The sequence below is a fragment of the Rissa tridactyla genome, chromosome 3, assembly GCF_028500815.1.
Source record: "Rissa tridactyla isolate bRisTri1 chromosome 3, bRisTri1.patW.cur.20221130, whole genome shotgun sequence".
NCBI classification, from domain to species: Eukaryota; Metazoa; Chordata; class Aves; order Charadriiformes; family Laridae; genus Rissa; species Rissa tridactyla.
Genome location: NC_071468.1, coordinates 95,923,821 through 95,948,818, shown reverse-complemented (window position 1 = coordinate 95,948,818; position 24,998 = coordinate 95,923,821).

The window sequence follows — 24,998 nt, the reverse complement described above, 5'->3', positions numbered from 1 at the left end:
TTTTTTTGGTTTGTTTTTTGTTTGTTTGTTTGTTTTTTCTGAAGGTGGAGTACTTATCTTCAGTTATAAAAAATGCATACAATAATAACCAGTTGTGTAAAGTTCTGTTCTGGAAAATTGTCAGTGAGATCATAGAAATATAGGATCATAGAATGGTTTGGGCTGCAAAAGAACTTGAAGATCATCTAGTTCCAACCCCCCTGCCATGGGTAGGGACACCTTCCACTAGACCAGGTTGCTCAAAGCCTCAACCAACCTGGCCTTGAACACCTCTAAGGATGGGGCCTCCACAACTGACCTGTTTCAGTGTCTCACCACCCTCATAATGAAAAATTTCTTCCTAATATATAATGTAAATCTACCCTCTTTCAGTTTAAAACTGTTACCCCCTATCCTATTGTCATGTTAAAAGGATTGCATTTTCTATATTTGTCTGTCAGGGTCCCAGGACTTTCACTGATTTTCTATCAGAGTCCCAGCACTGAGTCAGATTTACAAATAATCAAAATTAGTCCAGCAAAAATAGTAATAGTTCCTATATTTGTCTGTCAGAGTCCCAGCAAAGGACTTTCACTGAATCAGATTCACAAATAATCAAAATTAATTAGTTTATTGGGAGTGACAGAACAGATTCAAGATTGCCATGGATAAATTCACTAACTACAATAATGCTAATTAATTAAGGTTAATACTGCTAGCAAAAATAATGATAATACAACAGCCTGGGAGTAACATTCACCAGAGGATGAAAGGTGCAGCACTTACTCAGAAAGGCCTCCCTGCTTGGGGTGGAGGAAAAGAATGCAGCCCATCGACTGGTCTGTCAGGTATCAAGTTTCTTCTCTCCCAATTTAACAGTCATTTTCTCCATCCTTTTATCCACAAAATTATTAGGTTTCCCTCCACTAGGTGACATGTATGATTTGCATGGGGAGAAGAGTCCTATAGTCATATATGTTTAACATGATCTCTAAAATCTTCATTAGCATATGCAGAGGTGTCAACTTTAATATGCATTTCACAAGTAATGAGGCAAAGGTCAATTATGGGGTACGGTAGAAACAAAGAACTAACAAGTTCTTGTTATCTTGATTTTACTGTCTTTGCTGATGAAAAGCAGGGCTATCATGTCTCCATGAGACAGCTCCATTAGCCATATATCCTGTAACAGCCAGACAAGGCTTCAACCCCCAGGGTTGCACAGGAGATAGCAAAGCCAGTCTCAATTGCTCTTTGAGCACAGAGACCTCATTATCCAAATTCCACACCTATCATTACACTCCCTGATAAAGAGTCCCTCCCCTTCTTTCCTGTAGGCCCCCTTTAGGTACTAGAAGGCTGCTGTAAGGTCTCCTTGGAGACTTGACTTCTCCAGGCTGAACAACACCAACTCTCTCGGCCTGTCTTCATAGGAGAGGTCTCCAGCCCTCTGATCATCTTTGTGTCCCTCCTCTGGACTCACTCCAACAGGTCCACGTATTTCCTATGTTAAGGGCTCCAGACCTGGACACAGTACTCTAGGTGTCATCTCACGAGAGTGGAGTAGAGGAGGAGAATCACCTCCCTTGACTCGCTGGCCACATTCCTTTTGGTGTAGCCCAGGATACGGTTGACTTTTTGGGCTGCAAGCGCACCTTGCAGAGTCATGTTGAAATTCTCATCCACCAACACCCCCAAGTCCTTCTCCTCAGGGCTGCTCTCAATCCATTCTCCACCCAGCCTACATTTGTGCTTGGGATTGCCCTGACCCAGGTGCAGAGCCTTGCACTTGGCCTTCTTGAACCTGATGAGGTTTGCATGGGCCCACTTCTCAATCCTGTCAAGGTCCCTCTGTATGGCATCCCTTCCCTCCAGCATGTTGACCTGTCCACACATTTTGGTGTTATTGTCAAACTTGCTGAAGGCGCACCCAATCCCACTGTCCATGTTGCCAATAAAGATGTTAAACAGCACTGGTCCCAGCACTGACCCCTGAGGAATGCCACTCATCACTTGTCTCCACTTGTCCATTGAGCTGTTGACCGCGACTCTTTGAGTGCGACCATCCATCCAATTACTTATCCACTGGTGAAATCCATCCATCCATCTGTGAAATCCATGTAGAGACACGGGGATGTCCTGGGGGACAGTGTCATATGCTTTGCAGATGTCCAGGTAGATATGTCGGTTGCTCTTCCTTTATCCACTAACTCTGTAACGCTTTCGTAGAAGGCCACCAAATTTGTCAGATCCCATTTGCCTTTAGGGAAGCCATGTTGACTGTCACCTATCAATTCCTTATTTCCTGTGTGCCTTAGCATAGTTTCCAGAGGATCTGCTCCCTGATCTTGCCAGGCACAAAGGTGAGACTGACTGGCCTGTAATTCCTTGGTCTTCCTTTTTTTCCCCTTTTTAAAAATGTTTTCCCCTTTTTCTGTCAGCAGGAACTTCACTGGACTGCCACGACTTCTAAAAGGTGATGGATAGTGGCTTGGCAACTTCATCCACCAGTTCCTTCAGGACCCACAGATGTATCCCATCAGGTCCCATGGATTTGTGCACCTTCAGGTTCCTCAGATGGTCTCAAACACGATCTTCTCCTATACCGGGTGGATCTTCATTCTCCCTGTCCCTGCCTTTGCCTCCTGCGACTAGGGCAGATTGGCTAGAGCCCTTGACAGAGAAGACCAAGGCAAAAAAGTCATAGAGTACCTCAGCCTTCTCCATATCCCAGGCAACAAGGTCTCCCATTTCCTTCTGGAGGAGGCCCACATTTCCCCTAGTCTTCCTTTTATCACTGACTTAACTGTAGAAGCTTTTCTTATTTCCCTTGACATCCCTGGCCATATTGAACTTTGTCTGGGCTTTAGCTTTCCTAATCTGATCCATGGCTGCTTGGACAATTTCTCTGTATTCCTCACAGTCTACCAGTCCTTGATTCCACCCTCTGTAGATGTTTGAGTTTGTCCATGAGCGCCTTGTTCATCCATGCAGGCCTTCTGGCATTTTTGCCTGATTTCTTTGTTGGGATGCATTGCTCCTAAGCTTGGAGCGGGTGATCCCTGAATATTAACCAGCTTTTTTGGCCGCGTCTTCCCTCCAGGACTTTATCCCATGGTATTCTACCAAGCAGATCCCTGAAGAGGCTCTCCTGAAGTCCAGGGTAGAGAAGTTGCTATGCACCCTCCATGAACAACACCATTTCATGGTCACTACAGACAAGGCTGCCCTTGAGCTCACATCCCCCACCAGCCCCTCCATGGTCGTAAGAACGTAGCACCTCTTCTCATTGGCTCCTCTATCACTTGGAGAATGAAGTTATTATCAACATATTCCAGGAACCTCCTGGATTCCTTGTGTTGCTTGTGCAAGTTATGTTAGAATGCTATATACCATTTAAAAATGTGAGAAAATACAAGAAAAAGCTAGAGCTTTTTAGAATTGCAATGCCAACTATTTACATTAAAATCATCAAGCAGAAATAATAAGCAAGCATGTCCTGTCCTTTTTTTCCTCTTCCTTCTTTCCTTTTTCTAAACTCCTTATTACTTATGGTTTGTGTACTAATTTCAGCACTGTCTGCTGAGGTACAGCTCTCTATGTATGAGTTTCAAGTTTAATGAGTATTTCTGTGCTGTCATGATGTGGTCTAGATAACTGCAGTAATGTTTGTAAGACAGCTTAGAATTTTTTTTCACTTCAGTTGCATGAACATAGTGATAAAAATAATTTAACCAAAATCAATAACAAAACTGCAAAAAAAAAAAAATCACCAAACCTACAAATAACTGACTTTTTAATTTATTAGTGTAGATCAAAGAAACTCTCATTGCAAATAGGTACCCTTGTTTATGACCCAGAACAAAAATTTGTTTCCTTCAAAAGACTGTATATATCCATATTGATTGTGTACAATGAGAAGCGGTTGTTTGGGACAATACAGAATAATAAAGAGAGGATATCAGTGAATGTGAATAGCGGTATCAGTGAAGAAATGGAGTAAATATTCTTTTTTTCTCTAAATATTATTGCAATGGAAAATGCCAAAGAGTGATTTGTAAGAGGATACTGAATGACTTTTTTGAGTATCATTTCCAGAAATTCTGAGCACCTGTGAGATTCAGCATGAATCAAAGACCAACAGTGTTTGAAATTTTAAAAAAGTGATCAGTTAAACTAGATCATGAAATAACAGAATTGTGGAATCATAGAATCATTTTCACTAGAAGAGACCTTAAGATCATCAAGTCCAACCACTAACCTAGCACTGCCAAGTTACCGCTAAACACCTTTCTACTTTTGTCTCAGCCATAGATGTGCTAAGAGAGAACTCTATTTCACCATCCTGGTCATTAATAAAGCCACTTAATAATTTTGTCCCCAGTATTGTCCCCAGTATCAATCCCTGAAGGACACCATTAGTAACTAGCTGGTGCTAAAGGATTTTGTAGCACTGATCACCATGGTCTGAACCAAGCAGTCCCAACATTTTTCCACCAATTTTATCATTCATTTATGTAGTCCGTGCCTTACCAACATTACTATAAGGACACGATAGGAGACTCTCCAAGGCTTTGCAAAAACTGGGGACTGCAGCATCCACTGCCCTCCCTCTAACCACAGAGCCAGTCAGCTCATCGTAGAAAACAATCTGAATAGTCAGGCACCATTTCCTTTGGTTGCCCCATGCTGCCTGCTCTCATTCCTGTTTAGGCAATTCATGTCTTTTGTGAATACTGCCCTTTAGGTTTTGCTGTGGAGTCCTTCCTGGATCTGTAGCACTCTATTTTAATGATTATAAATGTCTCATTCCCCTTTTAGAAGTGCAAATGTATTTTCTATACTTTATTTTAAATCCCTGCTGAAGGGCACCAGGCAAGTGATAGAATTTAAATACAGAAGAGGTGTTTCATCAGGCTAGAATATCACTATCCAGACACAGTTATAAAAAACCCGCAGTTTCAAGACAAAGAGAGATCAGGAGTGAAAAACAAGTTTGCTCAGAGATGATAAAAATAATGTAAAAAGAAATATAATACTTTAAATTGAGCTTTATATTGCTATACAATTTACAGTATTCATCGAGGTAGCATAACCCCCAAACAGGTTTAATCATGTGCTCATGTTAAACTATGACAATTGGACACTTCCATTTTAATTTCAGTCACTGAACTGAAGCATCCCCAAGATCCCTCTACAGTCAAAAAGAAAATAAATACTTCCAGAGGCTGTCTCAGATCTAGAGTAGACTGACCATATTAAAGATATTGGCAAAATTCTGTGGCGTAATTTCACTTAAACTGTCTATGAGACTACACAGATTATCTGGGATGAAGGCTTTGTACAGATCTGGAAGTTTGTGAAAATACTTCTGTGAATAAATGTACACTTTAAAACACTCTTTTATCTGAAAACATGCTATTTTTTCTCACATCTCCTTTTGCAATCTAAATTTGCTGCCTTCCAGTTCAGCAACAATTTAAGTTCTATATATTTAGAAAGGAAGAGGGAGAGAGAAACTTATATATAGGAATAAGAACTGGAACTGTGAGTGTGCTTATAAATCATAAAAATGATGTTACCATAGCACTTTTTCCTATATATTCATAGTTTTGTTCTGTATAGGAGCACAATGTCTACCCTCACCTATCTATAAAGCTACTACCATAATAACTGAAACTGGGCTACTCTTCCCATTTGTCTCTACATGATCTACCAATAGTTACTGTATTAACACTTTCTGGGGCACACCTCTGTTGAATAAAATGAGAGTTCTAAAACTGCTTCCTATTTGCAGCTTCCCAAATAAGCTACAAGAGAAAGAAACTCACAGTGACTTAATTCGTGGAGCTGCTGCCGAAATACATAGAAAAAAAAAAATTTTTTTTAATTATTCTAATTTATGTCTGCTTCTTAAATAATATTTTTTATCATTATTTCACAATGAAATTGAATGATTAGTAAATGTGACAAGTTAACATATCATGAGTTTTCCCTCTTGATAAGTTCAGTAAAAAAAAAAAGTCAGTCTCTTGTAGAAAGTTAGTGCTGCATGTATGTGGTATGCATCACAACAAACCTCGTTATAATTAAAATTCAAATCCATACTAAAATAATAAAATCAACACAATATTTTGTTGGATTTTTTTTTCAAAAACGAAATGCAGACATTATAGTTCATTTTTCCGAAACTGTTTTAAAATAAATTTCACACGTGAACATTCTCACAGCTATGACTATAGACTACAGAACTCCTGGATATTCTTGTGGTGAGTGTCAAATTATACGTCTCATCATTTTCCACTGTTTTCATCCTTAAAATGTGTCATGAGTGTCTTACCAGGAGAAAAAAAAAAGACAACGTGTGTGTTTTCTTTGAGAGAAAACAATGTAGAAATGTGGGTGAAGCATTTATTTAATTAGCACAAATGGGTTATTCATAGAACCATAGAATCATAAAATGGTTTGGGTTGAAAGGGACCTTATTCCTACAAAACATTTATAAGTCTCTTCCTTGCTTGTATATGAAGTAATGAATGATTGTGCACGTATTACGTGATTGTAACGTAAGTGAGTATAGCTGTGGCTCTGTAGCTTGAATATATTTTTTAAGATGGCTAAAAATTATTAATGTATTAAGAATTGTTTAGGTATATTTCTGCATTCTTGTTTTTGAGATAAATGCATATTTTTCAAAATAAAAGCAGAAGAGAAAAATCTACACAACACATGAAAGTGAAGAGGAAAATGCCTTTAACTCCTATTGGGAGTTAAATAAATTAGGACCGAAAATTTGATAAGGAGCTGGAGATAACAGCTGTTTCTCTGAGGAGAAACAGAAACCCCAAACAAGGATTCTTTCAACCAATTAGAAATATAGCCAAGACAAACAAGCTGCTGCAATACACAGTACAGTAACACAGAGAAGTAGAGATTATCAGGAACTTGGTTTTGTCTTATCCTAGAGAGGGCATCAAACAATTCATCACCACACTGTAGCACTGGGGAAGCCCTCGGGGAAGATGTGGGACTGCTGACTCATGTATTCTGCTTCCAGGAGCAGCTTGGAGGACTCTGGTATAAATATTGGTCACACCAGCTTGTGTAGCTCAAAACTTGTCAGATACCGACTGAACCAAATTCTATTCCAGCTGCTGTATTGTCAACATTTCTATGACTTTGCATAAGTCATATATAAAGACACTAGAAGTCTTTGACACTCTTTTTAACACATATTTTGGTTTTATATCTTTTTTTTTTTTGGGGGGGGGGGGTATTGAATGCCAACAGGAGGTCTGATGTATGTATTGCGAGAAAATAACAGCCTTTGAGCTCACTACTTTACATTTTGCCAGCTTGCAACATATTCAGGAACTTGTTATCAGAACTCAGTAAACATTGTGTGAATCATTGCATTTTTAAAACTTGATAAAACCTCTCAAAAGCTCCCACTTCCCAAAAAAAAAAAGAAAAGAAAAAAAAAGACAGGAAATGTCTTTAGACAAATAGAAATAGATATTGCTTTCAGCCCATGCTATATGTACCATATGTAGAGACTTTGTATTTGTTTTCCTTGGCAAAGTTGCCAATGTAATGATATCGTTGTTTATTTTGCTTTGAAAATTATTTCCTCCCTAGAATAAATATTGAGGTATAAAATGCTGATGTCACTATAAAGCATGAAAGAGATACAGCAAATCTGGGAAAAAATCCAAAGTGCTTCAGACTGACTTTTCTGCCAAGCTCAGGCTTTTTTACCCAAAGCTCTTAGTCGTCAAAAACACAAAGTCATCTTTAAAGATAATGCAGGTGTAGTCTGACTTGTGTGATTGGAATTCAAGATGTCAGCTCCTTTCATCACAATAGACAAAAAAACTTTCCAAAATCCACTGCTTAATAATTATGTAGCCATTTATGATCTAGAAACATAATTTTGGATCGTTGGTGTGTTTTTTTTCCCATGAATACTAGATATTTATAAGCCTTTCCCAGCGCTATGCTTATTTCAGTAAAGGTGTGTATGGGGATGGAAAAGGCACACATTTTAACAAGTACTTTCTCTTTAGGAAACAGTTTCAAAGTGCAATCAGCAAACCCACATGAAGAAAGCAGTCAGACATTTAAATTCTACCATTAGCAACAAAAGGGATGTCAAGTAGGTGTCTCCTGAGAGAAAGGATGGCCTGCTGGATTTCAATACTTTCATCGTAAGTCCTGTGGACAGAGAAGACTTCAGATTTTAAGCTAACCTGTAGAAAACCGACACAGAAAGTGAGAAAAAGGTTGAATTGATTCTGAAGCAAGTACTTATTTTTCTAGCTTTATTGAACAAATGAAGAGAAAAAAAAAAAATCCCTATCTAACTGTGAAATTAGGAAATTGCCCAACGAATGGAAAAAAACCCAAAACAATAAAACCTCAAGTTCTATGAAGGGAAAAAACAGAAAAAGAAGGCTGAGACAAATATGTTCCTGTGAGGCACAGTTATGAACATTGGATTTATAGCAGGTTAGGAGGTATTTGTAGCTGTCACTGTCTTTCTTCTAAGGTCTTCTGCGCACAGATGTCTAACACTCTACAGGGAGTTCGTGGGAAGCACTGCTGAAATGTGCCCAGGTTAGCCTTAGTAATCACTCCTTGAAGTGGTAGCATTTATTTTGTGTGCGTCGTCCACTTTCTGGATGATGTTTGTTGCATTTGTAGTCAGAAAGGACTTCCTTCCTCATCCAGTAGCAGTGTGGGTCAGGACATTTATTTAATATGAAATACACATTAGCTTATAGAGAGGGGACAGGCAGGAACTTAAGCCACTCTCTGCCTGTTGCAGTGCCACCATCACTTTAGCTTTTGTGTTGAGGGGAGTTCCATACACGTTTGGGAGGCACCTCCTGCCTGAACAAGCCTTCATGTTCTGAAATCCCAGGTGCACAGTGGGCACCTGCTAGATTCCAGTATACCTGTGTTCCTTGTATCTTGTGTTGACTGGCTTAAGTGGCTGGAAGTGTAGGATCCCAAGACAGTTTGCAGAGAGAGTTCAGTGCCTTTTTTATTCTGAATTGATCTGCCAAAGCCCCTGTATGGACTCAGTGTACAAAGAACCACTAAACAAATGTGAGAACCTAGATCAGGCTGCCTGCCTGGGCCAGGTACTTATTTTCTGGCATTGCAAAACCTGGGACACTTCATTCATCTGACCTCTGACCATAAAATCTAGGGGTGCTTCCTATGTTCCTTGCTTCAGTTAAGTAGTTTACTGGTGGAAAAAAATAGCGATGGGTACATTTTATAAAGTTCAGAGGTCTGGTTTGGTTCCACAAAACTATCAAAAGTGTGCGTCTTTGCACAGTGAACCCGTGCATGATGAATAAGTATTTGGGAAGGTGGTATCTGAAGGGAAAAGGTCAGATTTGTTCTTTTTTTTGCTTCTTTATGATGAATAACTGAAAAATACAGGAATTTTCTTATCTTCTATTTGACTTTTAAATTAGAAAATCATGTCTTCTATAGTTCAGCAACTAGACAACCAGCGAAGTAACAATATCATAACAGCAAGAGAGTAACATTTGAATTGCAAAGTGAAAAAGATCTAGTCAGGAAGTTAAAATGCATATTTTTGTTTGTTTGTTTGTCTGTTTTCTTCTGCCCTGTTCAGCTGTACATATAGAGGTTTTTTTTTTTTTTCATTTGCCTTTCTCTAACCTCAGTCTCTTGAGATTAGTTTTTTCATCATCTGTTCTTTCAAATCTTAAGTACAAGAACTCTCTGACCAAAACCTCCATTCCTCAAAGTGGGTCCACAGACTGCCTTTAGAGTAGTAACTTAACTGTTCCTGGTTATGTTCCCAGGCACTCAGTGCAGCTGGTAAAAAGTATCCTGTGTCTATGTTAGTAAAGTATTTTAGCAGAAGAGCGTGGCTGCATGCTAAATGCATTGGAAATGGTCTAGAAAGTATTCTAGCTCCCAAACTACGTCCTGGAATCATTTTGGAGAGTTCTGGTTTGCACAGACTGAAAACATCAGACCTCCTTAGCAGTTTAGCAGCAGAGATGATTGAGTTTCCGCACCCAGGAGTATTTCAGGCAGTGCTTAAACTACAAGTAGAACCACAGCCATATGGTCTCCAACAAGAGGTAGCACCTCATCATTCAGTCTCATTAAAATGACATGTAAATCTGCTTATGCTGACCAGGAAAACCTGGAGCTTGCTACCCTCATGTTTCACAGTAGTCTCTGGAAGAGTAAGATAGTCTTCAGCACCTCTACATGACTAGACAGACCTAAAAAGGCAATATAAATGTAACACAGGAAGAAGGCAAAAGGGAAGGAGTAATTTTTTCTACATATGATTAAAAAAAAAAGAATACTCTGAAACCATTCTCCTGAAATTACTAAGAAAGCTGCTGAAGACATTTTTCCCCTTCCTTGCTTAGCTGATCTTAGTATTTCACTGAGCTCATTAGAGGAATACAGAAATGCTCTGCGCTCTAAAATTTACCAGCAATTTGTTTAGCTTTAATGCACACATTCAAAACAGCATATCTGAAAATAGAAGGTGAGTTTTCTATTTTTCAAAGGAAAAGCATGGCATATGTGTCTGTATCTATGCATAGTCAAAGGCTGTACTTAATCTAAGCATCTCTGTCAGCAGTTTGTCTGTCATATAATTCACTTAAAATAAGCAGTACAATTTAAGTGGATATTGGCATCATAAATTTGCTAATTGAAAGCCCCATGCTAATGTAGTGTTTGCTTCTAGTACCTAATAGAGCTTATTTTACTTTAAGCATGTGCTACATCTGTACAATAACTTAGCATGTCAAGTCAGCCCTGGGTCCCTGATTGTCTAAAGTACATGTGTTTTCATTTACAAAAAGAAGACTTTTGGAGTAAATGAATTACCTTCCTACACAATGAAAATATTTTACGGTCCTGGGACAGTTAACTGCTTGCAGCAGAAGTATGGACATAATCCTTCCAACTTTACCTCTCTCTGCTCTAGTCTTTCAACAAAGGGGATGCAATATATAACTCTTTTTATGCTACAGAAATACTCCTCTTGTGAACAGTACTCTAGTCTCACATTGATCAGGAAACCCCCTACACAGAATAGTAATTACATTTTGGGGAACAACACGTAGACCTTACAGGAAATCTGAATCAAGTGCTGTGCAGCCTTCCTTTTTGAAGTGCTAGACACTAGCCTCATTTTAATATATGGAGCCAGAAACCCCAAGATAACAACCCCTAGAATATAAGTGTAGCCACAATATTGTGAAGTAGAATATAGATAGTTTACTTTCAGTGACAATGAAAGAAATTGTTCCTAATTATCTGCTAGGCTGGCATTTATGGCCTAATAAGATATTAAATTTAGAAAGTTTTTTGGGTTGTTTTTGGTTGTTTGTTTGGGGTTTTTTTTTGGTTGAAATGAGACTTGTATTTTAAATTACTAGTTCCAATCTGCTTCTGTGTCAAAAACCTTTATCTAAATATGTATCAGATATTTAGATGCAAGATGTGTACCTTTAAAAGTTCAGTTATCCTCCTGACAATTTTAAAAGCAAATATTTTGAATTTTTTTTCATGAGACTGAGAATTTAATGAAACTAATTTTCAATACTCCTTTACAAAATACTGTCTACATTAGATTTTTAAACACGGTGGGATTCACAAAAAAAAAATTACTTTTTTTTTTCTTTTTAGGTAATGTATGTATTTTTCTGAATGAGTGAAACATTTTTTCTTTAACACTGTATCACTGAGTTGAGTTTGAGTTTATTTTTCATTATTTTATGTATTTTTACACATTATTCTTATTACATAAAATTACCGTATGCAGTAACAAAACTAGTCACTGAGAAAGTCTCCAGCCCTATAGGAAGAAATATATTTTGTGATATTGAACATGAGATAACTACTGATGGAAAAGGGAGTGTTTAGTTTTCAGTGGCATTGTAAATCCAAGTGAACATGAGCAAGCAGAATTCCAAGTATCTTGCACTTCTAATATACTACTACTACTACTACTACTACTACTAGTTGTAATATTATAAAGTTCTTTAATGTTTGTTAGATATTAAAATCAAGCCATCAAGGCTCAGTTCTCCCAACACATCTGTAATTTTGAAGCGGAGAGCCAAATCCTAAACATAGTATGTTGGCCTTTTTTGTTTTTATCCAATACAGGTGATTTGTTCTGATAGTTTATTGGAAGCAGGGAAGAAGGTTGTTATTATTGGCATTTGAAGTAACCACGGAGAAGCAGTCTTTACACTTTTCTAAATGTAGGGAATTCAAATGTGCTTCAGCCTATGGAGGAAGAACACGGAGAATTGAACTCTTCCTCTCCTAAACCCTATCATGCCATACATGACATTTTAGCCTCAACCCTTTTTTTTCCTACTAATCTATCTTGCAGCTGAGCAATATCTTTTACTTTATTTTTTGTGATACTTTTTTCAGTGAGAAAGTTTCTTGGTTTTTAGAACTTTCATACTTACATAATTATTATTTATTTACTTTCAAGTAACATGAAACACCCATCTAAATGTTTTAAGCAACCTCTGAACAGAACTCAGAAATACAGTTTGTCTACATGTATGTCTTAAGCTTTAAGTTGATGGCACTGATTCATAAGGTTGATCTTGATAGAACAGCAGAAATGCATCAGACATTACGTAGACCGAAAGGCACTGTAGAATCTGCTGCCTGTTTCAAGTGAGAAATTCCAAAGACAGATCATGGCATAGCATCCAAAACATGAAAGTATGTAGTGAAACTATATTTGTATAGACTTCAGTCTATATTCTTTATTTACATCAGAGTGTGTGAGAGGTGAAGCTGACTCACGGTTTGTGCCTTTGAGTATGATGAATTCTTGTAACAAGTGAAAGGAAAGCCATTCTAATGCGTGTTGGCATTTCTCAGATTGAAAAGAACAGATATGCCAAAGCATAGAGGCAAATACTCTCGATTCAGAATTCATCTTAACTTCCAAAGCCTATCTGACCTTGTTTATTAATCAGAAATTATTCCACACATTCTCAGTAGTTTATTGTAGTGATGTACAGCCAGCTGATGCATAGGAATACTCATCATCTAGATAGTCTCTTTTAAAGGCTATGTGGGTGCCTCAGTGCAGCCTATTAAAAAATTGTTGTACTGAATGTCTACCTTTCTCTACAGCTGTATACCTTTAAAGTAGTGTAAAGGAGTCCTCATTATCTTCTGTTTCTCCATCTCATTGAAAATTTAATTTTCTTTTGGAAAGACTTTTTTTGTGTGTTAAACAATGTCTGTTTTGACAGATTCTTGTACATCATGTTTTCAGCTTCTTTTGGAAGCTTTAACTACACAGTGGAAAGTATTAAATGGCTCTTTAATGCTTCCTTGTTCTTATACCATACGTAATATTCCTGACATTTTGAAATAAATGCATAGTTTTGTTTTCCAATGTATTTTTCTTCCTGGCAAATATTTTAAACTGTAAAATTTTCATACAGTGGATTTGATTGTCTCATAGTCTTTTAAATATGTATATTTTTATATATATATAAAAATATATATAAATAAAATGAACTAAATAAAAATAACAAAAAAAATACAGAAAAATAGCCATAGGTTGTAAGTGTAAGAGAGTAGGTCCCTAATTTTAAAAGCATTTTAATAAATTAAGATTATTAAATAGATTAAGATTATTAAATAAAAGAATATTATTCATTTAGCCTCTGACAGCTATTACTGGGATGGAAGGCAGCACTTGAACTGTCTTCATAACTACATATAAGTGATAGAATCCTATAGCACTGCACTTCAAGAAAGATGGCAGAGAGTACACATGGCAGTCATGCCGACAACAGAAAAACATCTGGGCTAAATATGTTGGTACCAGTGAAATAATAGAGTTAGCAATGTGAAGAGGCAGCTCGCTCTATGTCCTTGTGCATGGGTAGTCCTCAAAGGAAAATCTGGAAGTTGAATCTCTGGGCATTTTCCTAATTCTCTCACCACTGTTTTGTAACACAGGGGAATAAAATGTGCCCAGTAGCTTGGCATTATCCATCATCCAGACGGTGTATAGTTGGGAATGACATGGATTTGGTGCCCAAAACCACTGTCTGACTAGAATAGAACCTGGTTTCCATTCATCAAATTCTTAAAACATTATCTCCCACTTACTGAGCAGGTGGGTGAAGTGTAAAAAAAACATGGCAGGATTTCTGTGGTAGTTGTATTTTTTGTTGTATTATAAATCCATATAAATCACTTTCAACTCTCATTGTGGCAGGAACAGGTGATGGTGAGATAAATTGCCAGCACAGCTATTCACAATTAAAATCCAGCTTTACCACCATTTAATAGGCACTATAGAAGTTCAGTTAGAAACAAAAACAAAAGTGGGAGAACAGGTATAGGAAACTGCAAATTCTTGTGAACACTTGCATTCAAAATAGCAGAAAATTATTAGCACATCTTTTGTGGGTAAGGAAAATATTCAAGCCAATAATGTACCAACAACATTTAATCTCTTCTTGGTTTGGAATATCCAAGATGGAAGTTATTTTACTCTGGAAATATTATAGAATAATAGAATAGTTTGGGTTGGAAGGGATCTTAAAAGGCCATCTAGTCCAATCCCCTGCAATGAGTAGGTACATCTTCAACTGGATCAGGTTGCTCAAAGCCCCATCCAACCTGACCTTGCATGTTTCCAAGGATCAAGCATCTACCACCTCTCTGGGAAACCTGTTCCAGTGTTTCGTCACCCTCATCGTAATAAAATGTCTTCCTTATATGTAGTCTAAATCTTCCCGCTTTTAATTTAAAGCCCTTACCCCTTCTCCTGTTGCAACAGGTCCTGATAAAAAGCTTGTCCCATCTTTCTTATGAGACCCCTCGAAGTACTGAAAGGCCACAATAAGGTCTCCTCAGAGCCTTCTCTTCTCCAGGATGAAAACCACCAACTTTTTCATCCTGTCCTCATAGCAGAGTTGTTCCAACCCTATGATCCTTTTTGTGGCCCTGCTCTGGTCCTGCTCCAACAGGTCCATGTCTTTGCTGTGCTGAGGGCTCCAGAGCTGGACACAGTACTCCAGGTGGGGTCTCACAAGACTGAAGTAGAGGAGTAGAATCACATCCCTCCACATGCTGGACACTGAACCCAGGATATGATTGGTCTTCTGGGCCGCAAGTGCACATTGTCAGCTCACGTCCAGCTTTTTATCCATCAGTACCCCCAAGTCCTTCTCCTCAGGGCTGCTCTCAATCCCTTAATCCCCCATCTGCATTGATACTGGGGAGTGTTCCAAACCAATTGAAGCGCCGTGCACTTGATGTTGAACCTCATGAAGTTCACATGGGGCCACTTCTTGACCTGTCCAGGTCCCTCTAGATTGCATCTTGTCCCTCAGGTATGTCAACTGAACTACTCAGCTTGGTAAGTGTATATTGTTATTATTATAATAATAATAATGATAATGATAATAATAATATTTTATTTGTTCATAGAAACATGTATTGTCATAGTTGCAGGAGCTTTTGGGTTTTGGTTTGGTTTGTGGTGTTTTGGTTTTTTTCTTTATGACTACTCAAACTTCAGCTCCAGCTGCTTGTTTGTATCCTGTAAGACTACAACATCCAGAGGCCAAATGATTTCAGAAACATTCAGCTATTGTTACCTGTCCATAAAATACCAAAATCAGACTGGCTGAGGTCAGAAGCAGCCTCTGGAGATCATCCAGTCCAACTCTCTTGTGCTCAAGTGGGGCCAGCAATAGCAGGTTGCTCAGGACCATGTCCAGCTAGGTTTCGAATAACTCCAAGAATGCAGACACTGCAACGTCTCTGAAGAATCTATTCCAGTATTTGATCATCCTCACCAAAAAAAGTTTTCTTCTAATGTTTAAATGGCATTTTCTCTGTTTCAGTTGTGCCCATTGTTTCTTGTTCTTTCACCAGGAACCACTGAGAATAGTCTGGCTATATCTCTTTTTCTCCCTCCATTATGTATTTTTATTCATTGATAAGAACCTCCATGAACCTTCTTTGATTGAGGTTAAACAGTCACAGCTCTCTCAGTCTTTCCTCATATGAGATATGCTTTAATCCCTTTACCATCTTTGCTGAACTTGCTCCAGTAGTTCCGTGTCTCTCCTGCACTAGGGAGCCCAGACTTGGACCTGGCACTCCAGACATGTCTTATCATGGCTGACCTCTCCTGAAGTGCTGGCAATGCTCTTCCTAATGCAGCACAGGACACTGCAAGGGTGCTGGCTTGTGTTCAACTTGTTTTCCACCAGGACCACCAGGTCTTTTTTTTTGCAAAGCTGCTTTACAGATGGTTGTCCCCAGCCTGTACTGGTGCATAGGATTATTTCTCCCCTCGTGCAGAACTTTCCCCTGCTGAACTTCATGAGGTTCCTATCAACCCATTTCTCCAGTCTACCCAAGTCCCTTTGAATAACATCACAACCCTCTGGTATTATCAACCACTCCTCACAGTTTTGTATCATATGAAAATTTTAAAACTAATTCCTATAAATATTCCTATGTACAACTCATATAACACTCATTTCCCCTAGTGGGCTACGCAAAAGGATCATTGTGCAACAACTTTTTAAAAATTCTGACAGACAGCAACAAAGGAAACTGCCTTGTTCTCCTGTGTTAGCCATTAAACACCAAGCTGTGAGATGTTCTACCATGGATTTCTCTCTCTCTTCTAGTTTGGCAGGAGTATTTGTATTAGGTATAGAGCTGTCACATTCTGGCTGAATTCACTCCAGTGTCTATAAATATTCACAGTGCTCTTGGTATGTGCTTGTTCTAGCTATACAGGACAGTATAAAATCTGTATCCAAGTACATTAAAAACATAAAAATGTCACAGAAGGTGAACATTTTTTCTTCTCTTACTTTTGTAGCAACTAACATCTTGGAAAAATAAAAGCCACATAGTTTACATTTCATATTGCATTTGAGTAGAAATCACCTATATAAAAGGGTTACCTCCAGGCCTAAGCAGAAGTTCTTATACAAGTCATATAAGTGAAGTTTGCCGTGCTCTGCGTCTCATTCATTAGTTATTTCTGTATTGCTTTCTTGGTGGTGGTTCTGTCCAACACTTGATAGAGAGAACATTGCTTTGCCATCACTTCCACAGTATAGAGAAGATATAATTGCAGGGATTTCAGTAGAGGTACTTCTGATTTATCCTGCCACCAATCACTGTAGTTAAACTCTGAATTGTCATACGATTTTTATCTACTACATCAGGGTAACCCAAGCTAAAAAGCAAAATGCAGTAGACAAAAAGGGTAGACAGGATTCTTAAATGATTTTTATACTTTTTCCCCTTCTTTATTTCCAGAAAGGGCATTGGTTGGAATAGTTCATAATTTAGTAGGGAAATAGCAGTTATGAGAATAAAAGCTAAACACAATTTCCTACATAAAAATGTGGTGGTGTTTTGTTTTGTTGGGTTTTTGTTGTGTTTTTTTTTCTCAGTAAGCAATTTTAATGTAATAAATGTTTTCATTTTCGTCACTTAAGTATGTAAAATGATGACACAGTGGTTTATAATTTCAGCAAATGTTTTACAGTTTTGTGCCTTATAGTCATGACTTCCTATTTATATTTCAAATTGTAGAATACCATTTGTATATCTAGCAGTACCACTGTTGTCATTGAATGCTATTAGGGAGGTTAACATATAGAAAGACAACTGATGTTGCTGATAATTAGCTGATAATTTAGCAGAGCTTGATCCACAGTAGCTTTTAACGAGTCTAACTTTCAGTAGTCTGACAAATCATATGCTTAATGTTTAGTATGTGCATGAGAGCTTTTCTGGAGGTGGATGCTACAGTACTTCTGTAGTCATACCCTGAAAGTTATTAGAATTATATTTTTCCTTTTTTTCTTTCTGGAAACAAAAACTGTCTCCTTTTAATATTTTTAATTGTTTTCTTTTAAACCACTTCTGTAAACTCCAGCTTCTAATAAACAAGGCAATATTATTCCTTTCTGAAGCAGAAATGTTTACAATTGAAGATTTTTTCCTAGTGAAATAGAAAGGAATCTGTGAAATATCAAGTAATCAAATGACATCTGTGCATACTTAATATTCTGTATCTAAATATCAAAAGTATAAATATCTTAAGAAAAGTTTGCAATAGGCATAGTGACTTAGGAATTTGGAAGCCATTAGATACTACTAGAAATTGCATAAGTTCGAAATAGACATTGGAAAGTTTGTTTCTAGTATCCTTCTGATTTATCCTTCTGATTATATCATTTTTTGCAGCTTTCTTGTGTATATTAAGAAGTCAACCAATGTAAGTTGAATTTAAGAAATCATAAATGTATTCCTTTCAAATTTTATTGTCAATTATAATGGGTTTTTTACAACTTAGTTTTAGCCCTGAAGCATGTCCTAGACATCAAAGGGCGAACTGTCAATGTGAAGTGTAGGAAATCGCACCACCATTCCCATTAACAGCAATGGCAGTTGCACATTTAATTCCTCAGTCACCACACTGAAAATTTCCCCCTCAAGAGTCATGAAAGCCAAGAAACTTACCATGGGGGTGAAACCCTTGTAATGGACTACTTAACTAGATTTTGATACCTGGAGAGAAAAGAAAATGAAATTTCAGAAGCTGTATTTAACTGATAACATACGACATTCCAAAGAAGGCTATACAAGGATAAGCACTAATGTTAGAAAAATGGTGCTAGAAGCAGTGGTTGTACAGAAAGATAAAATATAAGGGATAAAAGGAACAGGTTGTTACCCTTGGGACTGGAAAGGAACATTAAACTGCTCAGGGCTAAACATAAGAGCAGTTATTCTTGGATCCCTATTCATGACAGGAGGGTCTCCTAAAGGAGCTTACTTATAAAAAGACACAGAAAAGATGGAAAGCTAGGGAAGGAGGTACAGCAGGCTGTAATGATGATCCACAAAGAGGAGGAAAGTAAAATGATTCTGCCAATCTATTAGAGGTATATGTAGGAAGGATACGGGTAAGTGGCGGTGAAGGACTTTACCTGCAAGTAAATGTGTTAGGATGGGTAATAGGAACCTGCAATGATATCTGCTGCTTTTACAGGGTTTGGGTGGAATGCTAGTCCTGTGAAAGTGAAAAGGCACTTTTGTAGGCAGGATTTCATCTCATAATTTCTTCTAAATCTTTTTTGTCTACATGCTCACTGAGTATTCACCCTGCACTTTCACATCCATATTGGCACCTCTGCTTTGCAGTCACATTTTTATGTATCACTTCCACCTCATCTCAATGTTTTACTGAATTTCACTCATTTAAAATGGCACTGGAAATATTTTTCCTTAGTCTTTGATTGTGTCTTCAGTTTTATTCATATTGCTGTACATTTACTGCTGATATTTATTCTAATGAAGTTTTTTTTTTATATGCAGTGATCTGAAAGTTACTATAAAAATAAGTATAGATGTTCTCATGTATATATAGACATAATTTATTAAAACATACAAGTAAGTTTAGGGTCCAAGAAACACGTTTAAGCCATCAAAGTATGTTCTTACTTTAAATCTTGAAGATCCTTAGAATTAATGGTAAGATTTAAGAAGGATCTTAATAACCAGATGAAAGGTCATTTAAAATAAAGAAAGTGCCCAAAATTGAAATTATGTAATCCATTAAAAAATGAGAAAAGTTAAGTCATGAGTGTAGAAACTTCTGATTAGCTCCTGACTTTTTTGAAGGTTGTGAAAGGTGATCAGTATGATACTGTTTTTCTTTTGAAGTTTCCTCTAATGTAAGGTTTTAAGTTTCCAGAGTGCTATGAGTATCTAGTATAGAATCACGATCAAGAAAACATAGAGATGTATATCTCCCTGTTGACTCTCAGCAAGGTAATCACATCATGTAACTTGAAGCATCTAATTTAGCTTCTTGGAGTTGCCTACTGATTCCATAAGAAACAAGGACTTCTTATTTTAGGTATTGCCCATCACACCAGAATGAAACACCTGAGGTGGGCAATAAGAATAACCTCACTCTTTGGTTTGATTCAGCCAATTTTAAAAAGTCAGTGGCATTCAATAAGATAACTAATTTGCTTCAATCACACTTGCCCATTTCTGTAACAAAGCCTATTTTTTAAATTATCTTAATTGTGAAAATATATAAAAGTATCTATCTGTGTTGGTTTGGGGTTGTTTGATTTTTTTTCTTGTTGGGAGCTCTTTTGGTTTTTAAAAGGGTAAAATCCAGTAAAACAGTATTACAAGTAAGTAACCTCTTTAATATTTGTTTAACAGTGAGAAAAGAATTTTTTTTTTCCCTGAGATTGTACAGCTCTTCTAAGTTTCTCCAGAGGCAGGTATCTGACTTGAGGACAGGATGGATTGGTTTATTTCTGGTTTTAGATTATAAATTCCATGGTTTTTTTTCCGAATTACATTCTGATTCCACTGAAGTCTCATGATTTTGGTCATCGATTTCACCTGCTGTGTTTAAAACGTGTTGAGCTTTGCTCTCAGTTCAAGAGTAAATACTTCCAGTTCATTCCTCTGGGATCATGATGGAGCTCAATATCTATTTTTTTCCCTGATATTAAAATATATTACTCAGACAATGGAGTTTTCATCAGCAAGCCATAGAGAATTTAGCTGAGCCACATGGGAATAAAAATGTTTTGTTTTTTTTTATTTTGGCACATACTGTACAATCAGTTCCACTATTTTTGTCACAGACACAGGAAAGAATCCCTGTATGGATACAAAATAAATCATCTCTATTAGGTAATCAAGATGGGGAGCTGATGCTGTTGCTTGTTTTAATCAATCCATGAAATGAAAGCGATTATAAACCACACCAGCACAATGTATCCCCATGAGCCTCTTGTAATTGGGATGATCATTTAATTGGCACATTCTGCTTCCACTGGGATGTGCCATTTAAGAGGGATCTAGTTTACTCTGCAGTTACAGGGCTTGTTATATGATCTCCTGAGCTAATATTACTTGTATTGTAAAGAAAAATGAAAAAGATATATAGACTTTTCATCTTTATTTTGTCAACTGCACGAACTACAGGAGCTTTGGTTCTTACAGTGAGCTGAGAAAATAAGAAAAGGACAATTATGATGTTGGGAAGGAATGCATGTTTTTCCACTGTGTTAAAAGGATAAGAGGAAAAACCTTCGTTAGAAGCACTCGTGCAGTATAATCGACATAGCTGCATGGAAGAGAGATGAACAGGGAGAAATGCAAAGAAAGGGTAATATAAGGGGGGAAAATGACTGAAAAATAAGTAATTTAAGGTAAGTACTGATTCTTGTATATAGGTTTGAATTTATTTATTTATTTATTAAGAATATAAATGTATGGAAATAGCAGAATCTATTTTAACTATATTCCAATAATTTTGTATTAGACTACGTAGTATTAGATTAATTGTTCTTCTCCTAGTAAGGTGGGTAAGGAGGTACTATCATAAACAAATTCATCTCACCCATCAGCTTTCAACCCCTATTGAAGGTACAGGGACTTGTATAGCTAATGCAACTCCAGGTATTCAGATTATCTTCCCAGAAACTTCCAGCTGACAAAATAAAGAAGTAGCACACATGCATTTTCTGTTCTCTAGCTCACAGATTCTTTACAAAATAAAATAAAACAATAAATAATAAAAAAAAGAAAGCAAACAACACCCCCAAAAAACCTTCTTCAAGTATTTTTCTTTCAAGGAATATATTTCATTATATTCCCAAAGGTATACCCTTCTACAAAACTGGGATAACTTATCATTCTATTAGTGATGAAAATACATTACAGCTAATAAGGGCTGGAATTTGGCTTATAGAAAAAGTAATTTACAAATAAAGGAAATTGCACAGCTGTCTACATCTCCTTTATGTATAACTTTTCATATTCCTTCAACTGTTTCATTTTTAATTTGTTTTTCCTACACTTTTAATTTGATAAATTAAAAGACACCTTATTCCAGACCTCCCTCGTGAATTGGAAGAACTTCACAACAGTTTATTTTCTATGCTATCTGGATAACCTGTTTTCAGGAGTACTAATGGAAAATAGCTTACAGGGATGTTTGGTAGGGCAAAACTTTAAAAAATATGCTTATTTGACTGAGTAAAAAGTAAGAATGCAAATTTCAGCTCAAATGCAAGTTCAAATCAACTCTGGAACAAACAGAAACCTGATAGAATTAATATGGTACTGCCAAACAGACTGTGAATTCTGGTTTGCAAAAGGATAAATGTATCTTATAAATACACACTTGGTATATACATTTTAAACTTACTTGCTAACATTTTCCAGTGAAAATCCCTAATTGTCCCTGAAGCCTATTACCAGGCTCTTGCCAGAGCAACACCATGTAATTTGTGACCGCTAAGCTTCAGTGGGTCCCCATAGTCCATGTTGCTTGCCCCTTCCACTCTGAGGATATGCTGGTAAAGAATCTGATTTCCCACACCTCTATTAGCATCCTCTGCCCTGGCCACTTTTTTAAGCCAAGAGGAAGAACCTTCTACTTCACTTCTCAGGGTTGGCTTCTACCTATGCACCAGTCACCCAGAGAACTTCCACATTCCTTCTCCAATAGATGTAAACCCTATTATATGGATTTTGTATTGTAGCAGCCTAGGGTTTTAGGTGTCATCTTTATGTGGAAGTAGGTGATATCTTAGCAACATATATTTAGTGGATGTTATTCACATGATTTTCACCTTCTTTGTCTAATTCTTACTTAACTGCACAAGTCTCTTCTTTGTTGCCTTGATTGTCACTCACCTTCCCTTGTTTCATCTTCTCGCTGCCATTTCCCATACAGATACCCGGTCTCTTGCTTTTTGCTTTGTTTTTCTTTCATTTAACTTGCTTCACTACACAGATGCTTTCCCAACTATCAGTCATTTTGCCTGCTCCTGACATTCATTAGTAAGGAAAACATATCTATCAAGGCCAGACTCTCACAATCTATGCAATCTAAAATTCCCAGTGCTTTAACAAGAATGTCATTTCAGAAATGTTGAACAGCAACACTGAAGTCGATAGCATCTATGCCTACTCAGTAGCTAAAAATCAAGCATTGGAGGTAGATTTATGAGAATAATACTGTGTATATGGCCTTGCAAACAAAGAAACAAACAAGAATACCAGAAAAATGTAAGATGAAAGCACAGAAAACCATCATTATTGTGTCAGCCTTCAATTATTTCTCAAAGTTATGTTTGTTTTCTGAATGTTTTCTTTCTGACTCTCTTTAATATCAGTCTTTAATTTTTCCAGGAGAATGATGACATCAGTTGCCACTTGGAGAAAGGTAGTTTACTGCTAGATTAATAACAATGTCGATATTAAAAAAAAAAAAAAAAAAAAGCTGGATTGCTACATGAAATGTTGGGCATCTTAGAGACAGTGAATATAAAATATTTTCTCAGTTCATTAATATTAAAGCAAGAAATAGTTTTTATTACTTAAATCAGGTATACCAATATTTTGTTAAATAATTACAAATATTTTGTCATTTAAGCTGGAATATTATTTCAGTTATGGTTAGTTCAGATTGACAGGAATTAAGTGGAATCATGATGGTAAATACATCACATAAAATACCTGATCAGATTGTTATAGAGCTATTGATTCAGCAATGATGTTCACACTGATACTGGAAGGACAATATTATTTCCTTTGTGTTTTTGCACCTATTCCAAGATAAAGCATTTGTTAGCAAGCAAATATCTTGCATTTTACTTGTGGATACAAGTAATGTTTACCATTTATGTGTTCGTTAAACACAGATGAATACACCTATATCTGTATAATAATTTTTGCATACCTAGACTTTCATTTAAGTCTATTCTCGGTTTCATTAGATATCTATTACAGAGTCTTATTAACTTTAACTGAACTTCATTATTTCCCCAAGAGAAGTTTTCCATTGTGTTTATTCTCTCAAACTCACTCGTCAACTATTCATGTAATTTATTGTTTTATTTATATATATATTCTTAGCCAAAGAAATCAGGTAGACCTACATAATACCATAAACATCTGTCCAAAATGTCTACATTTTGCAGTCACCACCACATTTCTTTTCAAGGTAAGATAGAGTAACTCTCTAAGGATCTACAGATTTCCTCTTTCAGATGTGTAATGAGGAGACCAACACAAAGTAACACCTTCAAAAACAGTTTCAGCCTGGCTCGTTTTTACATGCATCCTTCACTTTAAATTCAGCAAGGTTGAAAAAGAATTAAGCAGCCAAGAAGCAGGCATAATATGGTTTGGGGTTTTTTTAATAGTAAAATGCAGTAATACTGGTATTCTGCTCCAAAAAGGGTGGTAAGTCATTCAGAGGAAGTGTTGTACATTGCAAATGGCAGAGGCCAGTCAAAGAAATAGAACTAAAACCAAAATATTGAACTAGAGATTGCTTAATAAAGCCCCTACCCAGGGAGACGCAGTTATTAATTAACAATTCTAGCACCATTGAATATCTGAGATAGACAGACTTTGTAGCTGATGTGTTCTTTCAAAATACTTCTTTTGTTTTGTAAATTCCTAGGTCAATTTGCTTAAGGAAAAATTGAAAAAGCAAATTCCATCCCACAAACTTAAACTGACAGCTCCTTTATTGTTCAGGTCATCAACAAGTTTTAAAGTTAAGCTTTCAATATGATATTTTCCTTGTCAACAGCAATGGTGTTATACTTAATTGCTGAGGAGACTGAATAAAGATTTTTCCCTCCAAATAATGCAGGGGTATGAGTAGTTTAGTAAAAAGACTGTCAATCGTCCATCACTAGTCATACTAGCAAGCCAAAAACAGTCTCCTCCAGGACTGTCAATATAAAACACCATTCTGCAACTTGACAACATGTCTTTTGACTGCTACAGCTCTGCTGGAACTCAAGGCTAGCAACAATTGAGAGCATGCTCTGTTCTGGTGAAGGTCAGTGAAGTCAGATTTTGCTCAACTGACTGAATTATCAGATAATTTGATTACTCTT